Source organism: Onychomys torridus, chromosome 14, assembly GCF_903995425.1.
Source record: "Onychomys torridus chromosome 14, mOncTor1.1, whole genome shotgun sequence".
NCBI classification, from domain to species: domain Eukaryota; kingdom Metazoa; phylum Chordata; class Mammalia; order Rodentia; family Cricetidae; genus Onychomys; species Onychomys torridus.
The window spans coordinates 56,831,353-56,851,310 of NC_050456.1; the positions used below are offsets into that span (position 1 = coordinate 56,831,353).

Sequence of the window (19,958 nt, forward strand, 5' to 3'; positions counted from 1 at the left end):
GTTGTGAAAGAGGTCATTTTTTTTTGTTCACTTATTCAACAAATATGGCATTGTTCTAGGAGGTAATCTGAGAAAGCCTAGCTTCTGGTCTCCTATAGACAGTATTTCAAAGAAATATATTCAGATGAAAAGCAAGAGAGCCATGAAAAACAATGAGAGAATGACACAATGGAGGGTTACTACAAGATGAAGCTAATTTGGTTCAATGGTCAGGTCAGGGACAACATCTTCAAGGAGGTGACATATTAGCCAAGACCTCAATGTGACAAAGAAGATGGTCATGGGATGGTCTGGGAGAAATTGCACCTACAGAGGCAGCTGCATGAGCACAAGCCTAAATCAGATTAAGTTTGAAAGTCCCTGGAACAAAAAGAGCAGTCAGTGAGGAGCCCTGGTGATAAGAGGAGGTACAGTTGGATGTTGTCACCCTAGCACTTGATAGATAAAGGTGGGGGAATCAGAAGATAAATGCTTGAATGCTATCTTTAGCCATATAACAAGTACAAGGCTAGCCTGGGCTACATGAGATTCTGTCTCCAAAAACAAAACAAAACAGGAAAAAGATTTTTTTTTTCATGTAGAAGGAGCAGCAATGGGCTTCTGAGAGAGCATGAAGAATATTAGGCCTTATGCCAGGCTTTAGAGTTGAGTACCCAAGGGTGAATATTCCAGCAATAGATGGTTACTTCTGCCCAGTTGCCCAAATAGAAAAGGAGTTTGGTGATAGGCTAGCATAATACTGTGTACTCCAGAGGTGAATGCATTCCCCTTCTCTGACACACACTGATTCTGCTGGGTACTGAGTAGAGACCCATCAGTACCTGATAGGAAGATGCCTGAAGCAAATTCTTCATGAAAGGGAGCATCCATGGCTATCTGCCACAAGCCCAAAGCCGTTCTTCTCTCAATTACTGCAAGCTGTGTGTCACTGGATACTTTCCTTAGTCAGACCCTTAGCTCCACCCCTGTGTATATTACCACCCTAGACTCACCCTTAGAATAGCCAGGATGGTAAGAGAGAGAATTAGCGTTTGAACAATTGGGACACTGAGGTTCTGAGAGCTAACTTTCCTGTGATGGTTCATCTGAAAAGAGAGAAAACAGAGGTTCAAGCTCACAAGGGAGATGGACTGTTGCCTATCCTAGTTGCAGACAAATAACTCAGCAAGTGCTTCCTTCAAAGTGGATGGTGTAGGGCAGGCTGAATATCATATGATGGGCTATAAATTTGCATAGTATTGTCCATAAAGTGACTATAGGCAAAACCTTTGATTATACCATTGGGAATGCATGAGGGGCGTGTCTGACAGATAGTAAGTGTAAGTCGTGGACAGTGCCAAAACACTTTAAGGTGCACAGATAGCACACCAAATTATTTGTCCTCAAGTGTTACACTATTAAGCTGAGGAAACACTGGCTTAAAGTTCTATGATACGAGTGACTTTCAGCTTCTCTCTTTCTTAGATCTTAGTCCTGGAGGTTACTGTATCTCCAGGCAAAGATTAAAGAACAAAATGCATTATCCGAGGTTCTGTCAGACACTTTCCCACATGTTCTTTTTTTGCTATTAGTGAAGGGAGCTGCAAAGCTTGATCTCAGAGCTTGTGAATTCCTTGGGGAAGCAATCATATCCAGTATCGTATTAGCCCTGTGACCTAGTGAGGCTATTTGTTAACTGTGTTGTGATTGGTCCACCTGTACAATGAGTGTGGCAATACCTCCTCTAGCTATGGCTTGAATTCCACAAAATGAGAGATGTATATGTGCTTTTATCATAGTGCTGTATAAATGTGTTATTGTTAATGCTTCCACAGCTGATAAAACAGAACCATCATTATTCTGCCTCTTCCCAACACCAATTTGCGGAGCCATTAGAATTCTGAAAATTATACACTTAAATAGACAGATGAGGGGGCCTATAGAGGTCACCTATAGAAAACAACCAATGATATGCCTGGGAATCATTAAATGGAGGTGAGGAGATTCATGGCTCCTTATTCAAGTCTATAGATGCCCCCAGCTCATATCTTTGTACTATTGTCACCGTTAGAGGTTTTAGAATAGATTCATTAGTAAAGTCGCTTCCCTCCCTCCACCTTTGCCAAGGCTTTGAGGGCACAGTGTAAACAGACTAATTACTGAATGACATTTGTGAGAGAATAGCTCAAGAGATAACTACAGAACAAATGACAAGGAGGACGTCGGCCCAAATTTGGCTGGTGTTTGAACTGGGAAGTGCAAAATTGGATTCTGGATCAACAGGTAGAGACATTGTAGAATGGTGGTTCTCAATATGTGGGTCACGACCCCTTTGGGAGTTGCATATTGGATATTTACATTATTATTCATAACAGTAAAATTACAGTTTTGAAGTAGCCACTAAAATAATTTTATGGTCACCACAACATGAGGAATTATATTAAAGGGTCACAAGCACTAGGAAGGTGGAGAACCACTGCTCTAGAACAGTATCCCACTGCTTTCCTTTCTTTTCTCTTCATTTCTCTTCTTCCCTTTCCTTCTCTCACCTCCCTACCCTCTTCTTCCCTTGTCTGTTCCTCACCATAAAGGTTATAAGAGATACCCAGGGCAACCCTTCAATAACTGCTCCCATACTACCTTATTGAGGCCTTGTGGATTGTGAAGTTGTCTGGGATGCCTTGATGCCCAGAGATCAGCCCTCTTCTTTGTGTGTGAAGGATAGCTATCTTAGCAGTCTGACTTCCGAAGTTGGGAAATGATCAACTCCAAATAAAATTTCAAACTGTTCATTGAAGCTCCCTTAAGGGAAGTGTTTTATGTCTAAAATTCAAAGTAAGAGCCTCTTTCTTCCAGGAATTAATATTTTTTTCAAGTTTCTCCTATAGTGGCATATGACATAATTAGAAAAACTGAAAATTCTTCCCCCCAACTCCTTGGGCTAAATATGGGGCTCTAAAGTAGACCTCACATGTCACTTAAAAGAAGCAGAGCCTGTGGCATACCTGGGAATTGTTAAAGTGAAGTACAAGGTTCATGGTTCATCATTCAAGCCCTCTGATGACCTTATCACATCTTTGCATCAATGTTACCTTTGTAAGTCATATAATAACAGCATGCATTTACCACAGTCTCCATATTTATAGACTAGTAGGACCTGTAACTCAAACTTTCTCCTTGAATCACTCAATCACATTGTTCTCATGATCCAAAGATGTGTGCTATTTATTCATAGATATCTGATTCTGACTGGATATGTATTGACACAATTATTCTCTGAGGTTTGGTTTCTCCTGGTTTCTACCTCCATTCTCCCTTGTCATGGCAAAAAAAGAGCCCCATGGAAGTTCCATGGGGTACAGGAATGAATATAGCAAGATCCCAGGAAAACTCAGGCCTAGATCTGCCTCTGACGCTACATTGTTGGACCTTGGATGAGATTCCTTTGTCTGTGAAATGGAGTTGGGCTGGATGTTGCCAAGAACCTTTCTAATAGAATTGAGGGGACATAGATAGTGTTTTGTCTGTTAGTTTTGCTCAAAAAAGCTTTGTTTCACCACCAATGTTTCACCTAGTATATTATGTATTTCCCCATCCTCCTGAGTCCTTTTCAAGGCAATGCAAAGGGATAGCTTTCAGTCCAGGGTCCTTTCCCCTTTCAGCAGAGCTAGGGCCAAAATGATATCAGTGGCAGTTATGGTTGATGTCCTTTGCCATATTGGTGCCATCTCAGAAAAATATTGGTTATATCTTTTGACTCCTTGCTACAGTAGAATTAGAAGAGGGAAGATTTTAAACTTCACCCTTAAAGTCACAGGACTTCAAAGGTCACACTGGCTTACAGCTGTGGACCACCTTGAACAGATACAGTGACAAGATAAACCAGAGCCAACACAACCTTATGGAGTAGCATATTTTAATTCCTCATTTTCATGGATAATTACCGTAGCCTTCAATTTTAGGAACATGGCAGAGTATTTGTACACAATTTCCTCCTTTCAGGTGATGGAACCTGGCTGAGGAACTCATTCAAGGCATGTGACTCTGTTGCCCTCTAGTGGTTGGAACGAAGCAGGTTGTGCAGTGAGTCCTGTGCCCCCTTCCTCCCCCAAACAGACCCAGCCCTCATGGCCCAATGACTCCTTTCAGCACAGCTCTTCATGGAGGATTATTTAGAAGGAAAAAGGCTCATCTTGCAAAACACCACAGTGTCCTCTTTGGCTCACACATTCCCCAGCTTTGGAGCTAGGCGGCACCTCTTTCTTTGGAGGTGAGATGTCCATGTCTGGGGGTAGTGCAGGCACCTGAGACCTGCATTCACACTCACACATTTGCTGTGTCACTTCTGCCTCAACTAAATGTTGTCTTTAGTAAACAGATATCATTACGTGGTTTTCCAATTAACACTTCCCAAGGGAAGCTGGTTAATATGGATGAGGCTTTTTAACATTTGGCTCTGAATTCAGAGAGGGTTATATGCAGTTGTAACAGAAGGAGCCAACATCTTGGTAATTGGCTGAGGTTTGCAGAGGAGCAAGGTAGTCTGGGGAACTCTGGGACACAGGGTCTTTGCAGAATGTTGCAGTGGGACAATCTAAACGATTCCTCAGGCAAACTGGAAAGTATGGCTGGATCACTCCAAGGTTATAAAGTTCTGGATGGGAGCTAAAGCAAAGAGCTAGCTTGTTGGAGATTGTTTGTGTGCTGTTGATTTTGCCTTCAAGTAGGTAGTTCTTAGTAGGGTTCCTTTACTCTGAATGTTACTTTTTCAATAGGTGATGGTAGATGATGCTGAAGATGAGGAGATAGGCAGCATGTCCTGTAGTGTTGGGGAGTAAGTCTAAAAGTCTAGGAAGTAGGGACAAGACTCAATTTAATAAATATATCAGTCCCCTATCCTTCATGCTAAAAATCTCCAATGCACCCAGAAGAACATCTCTCTTACTACCCCTCCCCCCTTCAACAGTTTAACCAGTGGAAAGGAAATGGGAAATATGACATTTCAATACTTTGGAAAAGGATTCTTCTTTCAAAACACAGCGACTTTCTGTCTATGGACATTTGGGATGCACCTTCTGCTGGCAAAGCTACTGAGGGCTTAAATGATTTTCTTTTATAGTGTGCTGCATTTCTTCTCCTGAAAATGAGGAGCTTGAATTACCTTTCTTGCTTTGTAATAGAAATGTCTTCTTACTTCTCAGCATATAGTTAACACAAAACAATCTGGTGCTTTCCAATGGCAGTTTGCCTAGGAGTAAGCATTGTACGGATATCTTACAGAACCCAAATTCATGCTTTCTGTTTGCACACTTCCTGACTCCCAGGCTTTATGATCATCACTGACTCCTCTTTCATTTTTTCCCTAGCCAGCCCCCATTCCTACCCCTGATACTGCCAATCTTCATGTTAATCTTGTGCCTAACCTGACATATTTTAGACAAATCACACCCCACCCCTTTACAGATGTCTCTTTAGGCTTGAGAGATCCGTGTAATCCAGAGATGTCTGAAAGTGAGACTCTGAGTTACACGTTGGGATGTGATTCAAGGACAGGAAAGAGGTTCTGTTCCTGGCTCTCCTCCTTTTGACACCCTCTTCTGGACAATCTCAAGTATGATCTTAACATTGAGCCTCAAATTTAAGTTGCCAACCCAGGATATCTCCATGGATTCAACCCTGTTTTTCAGCATTCTATTAGACACCTCCACAAATCTAACCCCACATCTATTCTCTGCTCCACAAGTCATGTCTCAGTTTCTCAGAAGAGTAGAAGTAAATGGAGAGAACAGGAGAGCTTCATGTACTCCATCAATTGCTGAATTTCTAGACTTCTTCCCCTTGCTCATTTTATCTCTTCTTCTATCTTTTTGTCTCCATTTTATCACTGAGTCTTGCATCATGATTAAACAAATATCCTTCTAGACTTCATCTTCCTCTCTGTGCTGAAATCACTGCCCTTGTTCAGGATTCATCCTTTTTATCTGGCCTCTGGCATTTGTGTCCATGTATTCAGGGACTATATAAGTTGTGTTAATCCCTAAACAACATCTGGCTATAGTTTTTCTGCTAAATTTTACTTTAGTGATAGTCACATGGAGCATCTTCAAAACAGAGAGTTGTAATAATAGTGGTGGAAATAGGAAAAGCCACAAACATCCTTTTGTGGGTTCACAGGTTAAAAAACCCATCTGAAATCTCATTTTCTGGAGTTCTTATCCAATGCACAGAGCTATTGTTCTTGACCAAAGGCAACATTGTGTTAATGTAGGGCTCCTTGGTGGCAATAGTGCCCTATGGTGGCCAACCTCTGCTTTTCATGCAGATTTCTTAACTTTCAATAAGCAGAAAATATTGTATACTTTAAAAACAGATTCCTATTAGCATGCTCATCTTCTGAGTCTTAGTCTGTTCTATCAAACAGTGAGGGTGCAACCGATTAAAATTGTTCTGTTCCTTCTTCCCTCTGGGCTTATTACATGTGAGGTTTAAATTCTTCCTTCCTTGAGTTCTCTTCAAGGATAAGAATCATAGAATAAAAACATGACCACTCCAAATGCAGGGCGAGTGCCTCCTTTGTCTGCCTTAGGCTGGCATGCCAGGATAGACATGGCTTTAGGATTTTCTGTTCTGCGTGCACCAAAGTAAAGTTACCTGAGAAGGGCATTGCCCATTGTTCACAGGGACTCTAAGGAATTTCTGTCATTCTGCTTCCAAATAGCCATGATGTGGTGGTTCATTCTACAGAAATTGCTCCATGTGTATCATCTTCAGAAAACATTTTTTTTTTCTTTTAGAATACAAGTAGAGTATGAAAGCATCTGACTAGTAGAAACTTTGGATTTTCTTTCAATATTAGCTATTATTTTAAATTCCAAAGAAATCTACTTTCATGGGTATGAATAGCTTCTTGTTCCCAGGTGTCCTGTGCCCTGAGTGTTAGGGCCCATATCATTGTTTTTTCCTGTGTTCTCCCTTTGTGCGTGGCCCACCATCCAGAACACTTTGGTTCCATCCTTGTGACTACTGTGTCTTTGCTTAGTTGAAGCAGTAGTGACCTGTGTAGGTTCAGAAAACTGTAGTGTAGATGAAATTCTAAATGGTCTTATTAAATAAGAAACACAGAGCCAAATAAACAGTTAAAAGCCCAGAGATCAAGCAGTAGCCAAGAGCTAAGACCACCTTATCTTACCATTTGCTACCATCCTTCCCCAGAGTGAGAGAGACCTTCTTCCTGTGTCCTGTCTTTTTATTGCCTTTCTGTTCTGCCTTCTTATTGGCCATAAACCCAACCACACCACTTCCTCATCACTGCCTGTCTATCTAGACCTCCAGGTCTCTATGGTTTGTACTGAGATTAAAGGTTTGGGTCTTCGCTTGGCTCTGTCCTTGAACACACAGAGATTCTGCCTGCCATGTGATCAGATTAAGGGCGTGTGCCACCACCACCAGACTTCTGCTAAATGGCTTGCTCTTAGCTCTGCTCTCCAGGCAACTTTATTAACATACAAATAAAATCACATTTCAGCACAAACAAAATGTCACCATACTGTAGTTCTCATCCATGGAGGCCAGCAGTCTAGCTCCTGGAAAAGGAACAGAAAAGTATTCCTTTTCCGGGTGTTTGCCACCCACCCAGATAGAATCTAATCCTTACTCAAATTTCCAATGACCCCAAGTCCCCAAGAAGTGGTGGGAAAGGTGTTTGGCTTTGCAAGCCAGCCAACAGTCCTGAGAGTCCTTAATCGGAGATATTATGGAACAAATCATGTCTCATAAACTCACTGTGCTAGGGCTGGAGCTGGGGGGAGGGACAGAGCATTGGCTTCCCTTTATCCACTGCTCTGTGGTAGAAGAGTTAGGGTCTAAGGATGCTCCCCTATTCTGTCATCAGCAAGTTGGCAGTCTGGTTCCTTCTAGTCTGTATGTAGCCATTTGTCATTAGTTTTTGTGATGGTTAGTTATTTTGTTGTTTGGTTTTTCAGAATTAATGGAGAGATCATTTTGGGAAAAGTATCAGCAACAACCACAGAAAGAAACATTCTTTCAAACACAGTTGTTAGAATCTGCATGTCCTTGGCCTAGGCCTGAATCCTCAGGATGCCCAAAGGTTCCTCCACTGCCCTCTATTTCTATTCCTCTGCTTCCTATGTTTGTCATCAAAGGATCTGGCCTTTTACTTCTTAATCCAGCGTATTTTAATTTCAGGCTTGAGGTTTGCAATCATGAAACCTTTCGCTGAAATTCTGGGCTGCCTGCAGCATCTGTGGACTTTCCAGCCAACTGCCTCGTCCTCTGAGGAATGCATTCCCTTTGACAGTGCCTCTTCTGAAAGGCAGAGCAACCAGAGTGTTACAGATAATTCAGGGAGAGAGAAACAGTTGTTGGCGCATGGTAGGGGAGGACAGAAGATGGATTAATATTTTTTCTTTATCACTTGGCATGTTAAACTTAATTATATTTCTTGAGAGACCTCTAAACAGTCATAATTAGGAATTATGATAATAGCCACTGTTGCCTTAAACTTGTTCATTTTACTGCTTGCCTCTTTGTGAATGTGGACTGTGATTAATACCAATCAGCATTTACTAGGACAAGACCTCCCTGCCCATGGGGACCTTTTTGACTTTGAATTCATAGTCTCTAGGATCAAGGGCAATTTCACTTTCTCTGTGAACTAAGAAAACCAACCTTAGACTAGTCAGTGTCGTTGGAAATGAAGTTGTTGGAAGTACCAGTCACAGTTATGAAAATCAGAATTTGGCTCTCAGAATTTCTATTTCTTCTTCAGTCCTTTTGCTGTCTTAAAAAAAATGTTTGCACAGCACTTTATTCCTTTACTTTATTTCTATATATAGGAGACAAGAAGGTCACAGGAATATCCCCAGATGCTTATGCCATCAAACCAAGAAATAACCCCAAGCAGGATGTGAAAAGGGTGTGTGTGTGTGTGTGTGTGTGTGAATCTCTAATCAAGGCGACCATTGAATACCAGTGAGAAACCTGGAATTCAATGTTAACTTAGAGTGAATTCTTCCTGGGCATCATGAGACCCAGCTCTTTTGATGGTACACAAGAAAGGTGAGAGCTACTGCTTTCTGATAGGGAGTATGAGCCCTCAAAGGGCTTTGGAAGAGCATCTTTAGTCTGTTTATTTTGTTGGAGTCTAGAAGAGTTCATATGCTGCCCACACACTGACTTGGAATTGTCTTTGGAGTTTCAAGTCATAATCCTCCCTCAGGCCAGAGAGGAAGCCTGCTGTATTTTGATGAGACAAGTCACCTCTGGTGTCACAATCCCCATTCTCCAAGAACAAGGAATCATTAGTATGTTGACATCTCACTGTATAAGTTAAAGGGCTTCTTTGGAGCTCAGAGTGAAATGGTGAACTTTCACTCACAGCTGCTTCTTCCAGTAAATGATTGTGCCCTGTAAAAAAAGGCTGAAGCAGACTGTTGGAGTGATATTGCTGGAATGTTAAAGGGAATTCAGAGGGGGAAAAATATTCCAGTGAGTAATATATATTGGTGTCTAGCCCCTAATTTGACATTCAGGTCAGATCAAAACTAACCTTGTAAAATCTTGAAATTTAATGTCATATAAAAATGCTACTGGGCAAGGATCTTTATTACATCCAATCACGAAAACTGTGTGAGGCACCATCTCTGGATATTTTTCTATCAAATCTTTACTCATTTCACAACCTTTCGAAACACAAGCCAAGAGTGCTATATTTGGACATCTATATCTGTTCTAATTTATTTTGAAAATTCAACAAACAGAAACATCTCATTTCCCATGTGTTCCTTGGTAGAATAGTAAACCATATTTAACAAGTTGGGAAAGGCTTCAGTTTTCAACTGATGTATAAAACGTCTATGTGTAAATATTGGATCTGTGTTTTATATGTAGATGGAAAATTAGATTCTTTTAATAATATAATGATTATGGAGTTCAACATATGAAGTCATCATGTGGGTGTAAATGTGTGAGTATGTGCCTGCTTTTTTTTCCACTTTGTTCTTGGACCTTTCCCTATCTGTATGTCATGTATTTGCAAAGCATCTTTCCCGCACATTAGATGTACTAGGTTGGCCATATTCTAGACTGGCACACAGAGGTTCATGAAAGCTCAAGTCTCATCCCACAACATTTGTCCCATTCAGCAATACATGGATTCCTCAGTGGGAGTAACAGTCATTGGCTTTTCTCTCTTAATTGTAATGAATAATTATCAACATGTCCAGAAAGTAGGTCTAGAATTTATTCTGCAATTGGAAGTGAAATGTTACTAGAGGTTTTTTTTTTTTTGTTTTTGTTGTTGTTGTTTTGTTGTTGTTGTTTTAAGCTAACACATCATTGAGAAGTATGAGTAGCAGGTATGTGATTTGCCTAAGTCCACAGTTTTTCATAATGACATGTTGTCCAAGGTACTCAATGAATATTTGAAAGTGAAGGCTTCCTATAGGTTTAATGTTTCTGATCCCACCGGCATCAGGGCTTCTTTTCTGACAACAAAGTCAGCTTGGTAGACAATTCTTCTTTAGCATGTGACAGAACTTTTTTTGACAACACTGCATATAATATATTGCAAAGCCAAATTATGTCTTTTTCCCACAAATGGGATAGCCTTTCTTAAAAGAATTGTAAATATATATATATTTACACACACACACACACACACACATATATATATATACACACATATATATATCCAAGTGTCTAGAAAGTGTGATATTATATTTATATGAGAAACATTTTCCTTATCCTCCACTGTTTTAGATTGTCTATTATTGCTCTCCTTCCTCTTCCCCTCAGATGGATCCTAGAGGCTCTGGTTAGCATGCCTGTAATTTTCACAATTGTCTGTTGTGTCTCAGGTTGTCCTAAGTTTTAGACACATTTTAGAAGTGTGAAGCAAGTCTTCCATCTTGACTTTAGAAGAACATTTTGAAATATCTAGTGATATGTACACATTGAAAAACATTAACTCCAAGAGCATGATTTTTGTACAAAATTAGGAGTTTGTGGATTCAGAGCCAAATACTATAATACGGATTCCTTTCCTTCTGAACTTCCATGGGAAAAACACTATTGTCCCCAGATTACCTCTTTTGAGCTGTCTTGATCCTTAGTGTGTGTGGTGTGTGTATCAGGGAGCATTCATCCAAGCATAGGTGTATGAATGTAGAGGCCAGAGGTAAACCATGAGTGACATTTCTCAGATGCTATTCAGCCATATTTTTTTTTTTTAAAGATAGAGCATCTCCCTGGAGTATTTCATGGGGCTTGCCAATTATATTAGACTGGCTGGCCAACCTCCCAAGAGATCCTCCTTTCTCCATCTACCTTCCTAGTGTTATAATTTGAAGTACATGTCACCATGCTTGGCATTTTACATAGGCTCTGTGGATCAAACTCACATCCTCCTGTTTGTGTGGCAAATACTTTACAAACGGAGCTATTTGCCCAGACCAAGCAGTAACTGACACTTTGATGTTGCCTCCTTTGGCTTAGCCCCTCCATTAGTCATCATTATGGAGAATCAAAGTCTGCAAGATCCATGATTTAGGTCAGTTCCACTATTGTGAACCTGCATTGCTCCTGGATATGTGACTGAGGGTACACATGGGTAGAGGGCAAGTGCTTGTTCTTGGTGACCTTCTCACGGAGAGCTCTCATATTAGATTTATTCCTATGGAAATTTTCATTTAAGTTATATTGACTAGTTTCATTCTGGTTGGTAATAGAAGAATGATATCTTGCCATGTTCCTTTAAAACCATTGTTTGTAACATACTTTTTGTGAATATGTTTACTTGAGAAAATGGCAACCCCTTACACATAAACTCCAGTATCCACAGAGCCCTTGGCTGCTAGAGATGCTTGTTGATAGAACTTTCAAGATACTAGAATAGAAGAGCCGCCAAGCAAACATCCTCAAGTGCTCTTCTGGGTACCTGGGAGCCAGAAGATGATGATTGTCAGGAGACCTTGAGGCTTTGGTTAGTGTCTAAATGATGTGGGTAGATTCTAAGCTTTGGGAATGAAGGTATAAAAGGAGACTGGAAGGAAAGTGACATTTTTTAAAAGAAAAATTTAAATCATAAAGAGAGCCAAAGATATACAGCAGTGCTTAGTAACCTGCTAACCACTGTTGCCAGAGGAAGCAATGCAGCATTCTATGTTGGTCTGAAATGTCACAGTTTCCCATCCATTCAAGGACATGTGGATGGGTCTAAAGATATCTTTTGTGTTCTGGACACCCTAACTAGGAAAGTCCTCAGCCAAGACAAAGACATAGTAACATTGCATTTTTTAACCCTGCTCTATAGAATGACCATATCCCATAGATCTTTATTACAACATTTCTCTCTATTGTTTTATATAAATAAATCCATTCCCTTATCTATGTATGTTTTTATGTACATGCTCATTTATATACTGTACTAGGTGTGCATGGTTATGGGAAAGCACTGTTTGGAAGCTGCTATATGGTGTAGTATACTATGGTATGGATATAGAAAATCCTCTTATCCCTTTGTCATTTGATCTGTTGTACTTAAAGTCTATTCAGATTTATCAAAAATTTTATATCTTTGTCAACAGAAATAGGAAATTTTTTTCAGTAGTCACTTAATGACAGCCCACAGTGTGCCAGAATGTAGTCCAGGTTCAGTCCCTGTCCTAAAAAAAGATCTCACTGTGAAAAGGTAATTACTACCATACTCGTACATTGTGGGTAGAGAACACTCAGTGAAGGAGCACATGGAATAGACCCAGGCATCACAAAAGCATCCTGGAGGAATAAGGCTTGAACTATGTTTTAAACAGTGACTAAGACCCAGAAAGGGGGCTGGAGGCATTCTAGGAGAAGGACTTTGCTGGTGGAGGCCTGTGGCAGACTTCGGTAGCTGGAGCTCTAGGTGGATCAATAGGAATCTGGCAACATGAAGCAACATCATTACTCCAGGTATCAGGATGCTTTGTCAGGCAAAGAGAGGGATGAGGATATTGAGAACAGCATAGGCCAGATCACATGGGGAAGTCAGATTGTAAAGTATTCCAGTGTGGCTTGGGTTGGGATAGAGATATCTTGATGACTTTGATTTGCCAATGGGAAGGTCACTCTGCCTGTAACTTGAAAACAGAGATACAGATGGGCCAAATGGAGTTAGGCAGGTACCAGAAGTTAACCTCAGGGAGAAGAATGAGATCGCAGTGGTGATGAAAGCAATCCTTAAGCTAGGAGTCTAAGAAAAGATGTTATTAAGGGAACCTGTTGCTAAGGGTGTGGTGCCCTAAGCCAATCTCTGACAGTAGCAGGCACACCAAAGTTGAAGTCAGAATGGAATTAGGATATTGTGAACACAGGCATTGGATTGTTTATGTGTTTTGTAGGGAGGTAATCTAATGCAGGGGTTAGGTCTTTGAGGTTTGATAGATATGGTTTGATTGCCAGCCTGGCCCTCTGACTAGTTGTATGATGAGCTAGTACATTGTTATTGATCTTCAGTTTTACTACCTGCTGGAGAGGGTATTAGTAACCAGAATCAGATTGTGTTTGTAAGACTTCAGTTAGAAAATATACACTAAGCACGTTTACTTTTTTATTTTTGTAAGTGGTTAATTAAGAGTCCAAACGGGGGGACTGCAATAGAAAAGGGATGGTGTGGGCAGAGTACTAATGGGCCCTGTTGTGCTGGGAAATCAATGTGTGGTCCCCTGACAGCTGGCTCACAATGATCAGGATTCTCGGGACGCATTTGTCCACCAGCAAAAAGATGCTTATGAGATAAAATAGGGGTGAAGCAGGGACTCTTTGGAAAGGGGGATTAAAAGTGGAAACAAGATCACAGAAAAATCTTCCCTCAGTTGCATGAGGGCAAAGGCGAAGAGCAAGAAGAGGAAGGGAGAGTCTGCAAAGTAGGGGAAGTAAGGGGGTTCATCAAGTTCTAAGTCTTCCTGTGCTTTGTTTTTAACTATGTTAGATGAAGCCAATTACAAACCGAAGTCCGTGTAACCATCATCTAGATTTTTGTTTAAGTTAAGCCATTGTTTATAGTTTAGAAATTTTACCCAAAGAAAGTTTCTGGATTCTAAAGGAAAAAAAAAAAATCAAAAGATTGCACCTCCAGCCTCCCATATTCTAGGAATGCAAGGTTGCTGTTCTTTTTGAGTGAAAAATTATTTTCTTTTTTGAGTTCTCTCGAGAACCCACCACTCCAGGCTCTTAGCTGGTCACACGCTCCAGGCTTACTTTTCAGTAACCCAACAAACTGGCTCTGTTTTCCCATTAAAATTTGCCATGTTGGGATAGTCAGTGATGTCTTAAACTAAACATTTGATGATTCTTTAAAAAAAAGGAAGAAGAAGAATACATTATAGCAAAGGACACATGGATTATGCAGAGGCCAGATATCAATATATTTAGTGAAAATGAGACCTTTTTCTCCTGTACATCAGACAATCAGAGATCCAGTGCCATTCTCCAAGGGTGGGCTGAAGAAGTAGAAGACAGAGAGAAGGGTGTCGAATAAGAGAAGGGAAACTGGATGATCTCCGATAGAACCCACATTCGGTGAGCTCCTGGAGAGCCTGGGCAGAGAGCCTCTGCAGAGGAGAATCTGCCTGGAGTATAGATGATGTTTGCAAAATGGCTGATTTATCAGGTGCAGGCAGAGTGTGACAAACCTGTTCTGTGCCTTTTTTTTTCCTTTTTTTCTGCCTTGTCCCTCAGCCCTAGGTGCTGGCCTTCTTTTTGCTCCACACCCTGACACCCCAACCTCTTGCAGCACTTGCTCTCCTTCTCTCCAATGCCCCCCCTCCTCTTTACCGGCAGGTTCACCGAGAAACAACTGGGTTTCCATGGCAACGTGGAGACAGCTGAAAAATGGCAGCTAAATGCAGCTGCCCCTCATTTAATATCGACTCTGGCACTGACAGAACAGATAATGGGCAATAACACACCATTATGTTGTGGGAAAATGAAATGCTTCAGCAGAAGGCTGTCATGCTGGGGGATTTATTTGTTACTGTACCAGCACCAGTTTCTCTCCACATCCCTTACTTTCCTTTTATTCCTTCTTGCCCATGGCATCTTCTCTCTTCCCCCTTTCACCCCCGTTGCTCCTTTCTATAACTTCTCTTTTTCCGTATTTCCCTCCATACTTTCTTCCCTTTCTGAATCAATCACGGGTTTGCATGGACACATGCACATATAATAATAGCAATTATTTGCATAATGATTTACAAGTCACAGAGCACATTCAGATGCACTTCCCCCCAATCTGGCTGGTGAGACAACCCTTCAAGACAAGTAGGGATTGCATGCTGGTAAGTGTTCTGTAGGTTTTAAAAAGGGCTCAGAGATGTTGAACAGTTTGTGCAAATTTACACAAGTAACTGACAGAACCTTCGTTTCCCTTCAGATTTTCTGCCTTAAACACAGGACTCTTTTGACTATATGGAGAGTGCCCCATTACCAATGTCTGATCATTTCAGCAGAATCATGTTTTATTAATATTAATTACTATTAATCTTTAGCATAAGAATGGATCTTTCAAGCTTCCAGTCTTCATAAGGTCTATAGTTATCTTCTTACATTTTCAGACCCTTATAGAGTCTCTCAATAAAGTGGCATTAACTTGATGGTAAGAGTAGATTGCTTTTAATCTTTTAAACCCAATGTACCTGTCTACCCAATGCCACCCATTGTATCATCATGGAATCATGATATACAGAAGGGACATAGATAGCATAGTCTGACTTAAAAATGAGGTTATTTTGGTGAATGAGAATGCCCCCCACAAAGACTATTGTGCATTAAAGCAAAGGGACATCTTTGTTGGATGAACAGGGAGAGTCCTTCTTCATTGCTGTTGATTAATCATACTTTTGTAAGTCTTTCTGGTTGGATCTTCATAAAATTCACATCTGTTTTTAAAATATGGTATCATGTACTTTCTAGACTGGAGAAATCTGAGATCAAATCTGTAGTTCTTTGAGTCTTATAGAAAAGATTGCAAATGGAGTGTGAGTAGGTGGTTTCAATAGTATTTTCATTTCTGGTTGTGGTTGCTGAGGGAAAAACCAAATCACCAAAGGTTTCATGTGGACTCCTATAGACGGTACAGTATGAGCAGTAAATATAGTGAATCATGGGAAAGAAAGTAATGTTTGTATTTTACAGCAAAGGTTTTTGATCTAGAGTCTGTGAAACTTTTGAAAATACACATGAAGTTTTAGATGAACAAGAACTAGTTCATATGAAAGTGTAACAGTTCAACCCACATGGTTTGAACATACTAATCCAGTTTTCACCCTACTGATTTCCAAGTTTGTAGATTGTAAAAATTACTTTCATTCTCCCAGGCTGGGGTTTAGAAGCTGTGATTCATATAAGAAATTGTGTTCTGCATTGTTCCTGTTAAGCCTAGAAGTCTTCTTTTAAAACCTATGTAAGAATGAAGATTGTCCTTGTTTTTATTTCACTTTGTTTTGTTTTCATTCTTCAAAAAAAACCCCATGCATGTACATAATATATTTTAACCATTTCACACCCAGTTACTGTCTCTAATCCAACTCCCACTGAGCCTCTGCTTCCCATATTCAAGTCTTATTTGCTGTTGTTTCTGTGACCTACTGTGCTAATTAGGATTGTTTGCATGAGCGTAGATGAAGGGCTAGTTACTGGATCATGGGCAACTCACTAGTTGACTCCTCCTCTCCTGATAGCCATCAACTGCCAAGAGCTCCTCAGGGAAGGGTGGGGCCTCATGAACCCCTCTCATCTATGAAGAAATGCTGAGGGCAATGGTGGTGTCATATCTAGAAGAGTGAGCTTTCCAGTACTCTTCCCAGTTCTCCAGTTCTTCCATTTCTGTTTCCTCTTCCAGGACATTACATGAGCCTGGGAGGAGGTGATACAGATGTCCCGTTTAGCACTAAACATCCAACAGTCATTTGTGCTTAGCACTCTGATCTGTTATACAGTTCTGCCTTCACTGACTCCTGTTGGAACCACAGCAGCACTAATCTATGAGTTTACATAGATGTTTAGAAGTTTCGAAGGCAACTTGACACATGTCCACTTAGCAAAACAACAGTAGTTCCCCTATTTCCAGCCTCCTAGGACCTCCAAGCAATAGGCTTTTGACTAGGTTCATGGTATCAGGTAAGAATTCCCACCTGCAGGTAAGGCCTCAAATCCAACCAGAAATCAGTTGGTTATGCCCAAAGCAGCACTACCACAGTTGCATCAGTGGGTATGTCTTGCCTGACAGGTTGGTATTATAGCTGAGAGGGTTCATAGCAGGGTACGATCGCTGACGACCCTTTCCATCCAGAGAGCTGCATAGCCCCTTCTGGTATTATGTAAGTGAAACTTGAAGGAAGAAAACTTCCAGCTTAATTCTAGCCTGACAACCAAATTCTGTCCTCCAACCAAACTGTGGGATATCTTTAGCAGTAGGGTCTTCTTACCAGCTGATTCTGCTGTCAATAATTCTTTATGCTCACTTCTGTGCTCTGAAACCCTTCCTCCAACCACACTCACATTTCATGTTGGAAATTCAAGCAGGCTACTGGAAAAATCCTCTGGTGGTAAGAAAGTTTAAGGGGCCAAGCTGTTAACACGATGGGGTATATCAAGTTGCTGTTGCTTGCTTTCTGTTTCCTGGGCAATTATTTCCCATTACTAGTTCCCCAGGATGAAATGAACCACGAGAGATGTTATCCAACCATGTACTGTTACAATAAGGAGGGGCCAGAAATTCTACTTTATGGAATTTTCTAGTTCAAATCCTGGCTGAACAGATAGCAAGGTCCTTGGCCAAATTCTAACCCTCTCCCTATCTTGTCCTATGAGGGAGACCTCATTGACTTGCTTGATTTCCTGAAATTTTTTTAGTGGGTTTACAGTCATCCTTCAACTAAATCTATGGTTGGCATACTATGAAGGCAAGGGACTAATGTCCCTGTATCTGTTCTAAGAGTTACATTTTATTCTTAACAAAGGAAAAGTGGCAGATTTGGGAAATGAGCATTCTGAAGCTTGAGAAATATTTTTAAAATGTTTTATCATTTTAATAAATTAAAAAATTACATTCTAGTATTTAGAAGACTGTTCAGAAATTGCTCCCTTATCAGATTTTTATTCATTATTCAAGGAACTATAAGAATAATAAGCCCTTTATCTAGCTTCTGGAAGTTTAGAAGTTCCAAAGCAATAGTGAATCTGAAGCTGGTCACACACAGATAAGGAGAACACAGCCTTTAAAACCAAAGGGAAAATTGTCTGGTAGTCATGTACTTTCTTCTCTGGGAAAGGAATGGGATTAGTGAAGAACTTAGTGCTGCCTTTGAACATCAGCTAGAAAGGGCCACAGCTGGGTTGAACCCAGCAAATGTAACTGATGGAGAATGTTGAAGTAATGGGAAAAGTGCACTGAGGGGGTGGGGAGCAGCACAAAAGGCACCAGGACAATAATTTAGAGGTCAGTATATATTAAGGCATAAGCAGTGGTCTTAAGAAAATCAGTTTAAAAGAAAATAATTCTTAAAGATTTATTTCACTTTTAACTATTCATGTGTCAAGGAGTGAGGGGAATGTACACATAAGTGTGGGTGCCTCCCAAGGCCAGAGAAGGAAGCAAATGCCCTGGAGCTGGGGTTGCAGACAGTTGTAAATCTGATGTATGTGCTAAGAGCAGAACTCAAGTTCTCTGGACGAGCAGTATGTATTAACTGCTAATCCATCTACCCAGCCCAAGCATATCTTAAATCAGGAAACTCTGACACTCAGAAATCACAGAGAACTCAAAAAGTAGACTTGCAGGAACCAATGTCTGTCTCTCCATAATTTTGTGAGAACACCAGGGAGATAACTGAAGATCATAAAATCCTTGACTGTTTGACTTAGATCTTAGAAATCATCTTTCTCAGAGTTTTCAAAGTGTTTCCTCTATATCAGGGCTGTCCTAGTCATCAGGAGGTGTAAATACAAGAGCTGAGAGCCAACATTGTAACAGGTTGCATTTTGTCCTCCCCCACTTCTTACGTTTGTGTGTGTATATGTATGTGTGTGACTACATGTGTATAAACACACGTGTATGTATTTATGTGGAGGCTAGAAGTCAATATTATAAGATGACACCCACCTTGGTGTTTTTGTTTCTGTTTTTGTTTGTGAGATTAGTCCCTCATTGTCTTGGAACTCATCCACTGTGCTTGGGCTGTGCATCAAGACTCAGGAATTAAGCCAACTGAGCCATAGCCCCAACTTGTAAAATGCTTTCATCTTAGTTTCATAGGCAGGAGTGTACAAGTGAGTAAAAGTGTTTGAGCCTTGTTCAACAGGACAACAAAGAGTTCATTGTTTTTATTCTTACCTGGTAAATCACAGGTAACATGAACTGTTAGTTCTATACAACTGGGCATGGATTGGCCTGAATGAAGTGGATATTTAAATACCAAACCTAACCAAAAAAAAATTAAACCTTTACTGAAGACTTATAGTCATAGAGCCTCCCTCCTTTTACAACTGAGAAGCTATGTGGCTTATCCAAAGAAGTCTAGAAATACAGTAGCAGAACCAGGATGATGTATTAACAATAAATTTTATTAATTAACCAAATTATCTCCCACTTACTCTGTTTCCTAACATAGGGAAAACAAGTCACATATTTAAAAATATTTCCTTGAAGGCATCAAATATTTGAAAGCTGTAAACTCATAAAATAATCATTCCCCTATAGACTAAATACCTCAAGTGAAGGTTTTACTATCATAGTAACATAACACAACTGTGCTGCCTAAAAACAACAGCAGCAACAACAACAAAACAACCAAACCAAAACAAAAAACAACAATGTATTTTTTCCCTTAAAGTTTGTTGATTTCCTGAAGTATTATTTCATTTCTGGGAAATCTTAGACTGTATAGCCATGCTAGATGGCAATTTTCTGGGTCAATTTTGCCTAA

At 40.3% G+C, this 19,958-nt stretch overlaps 1 protein-coding gene across 31 annotated transcripts in view; it reads left to right on the top strand.

The window, feature by feature from the left end:
* Window positions 1–19,958, top strand: part of Nrxn3 (neurexin 3) — a 1,610,845-nt gene that overhangs the window by 404,591 nt on the left and 1,186,296 nt on the right. The gene's annotated exons all lie outside the window — the stretch shown is intronic.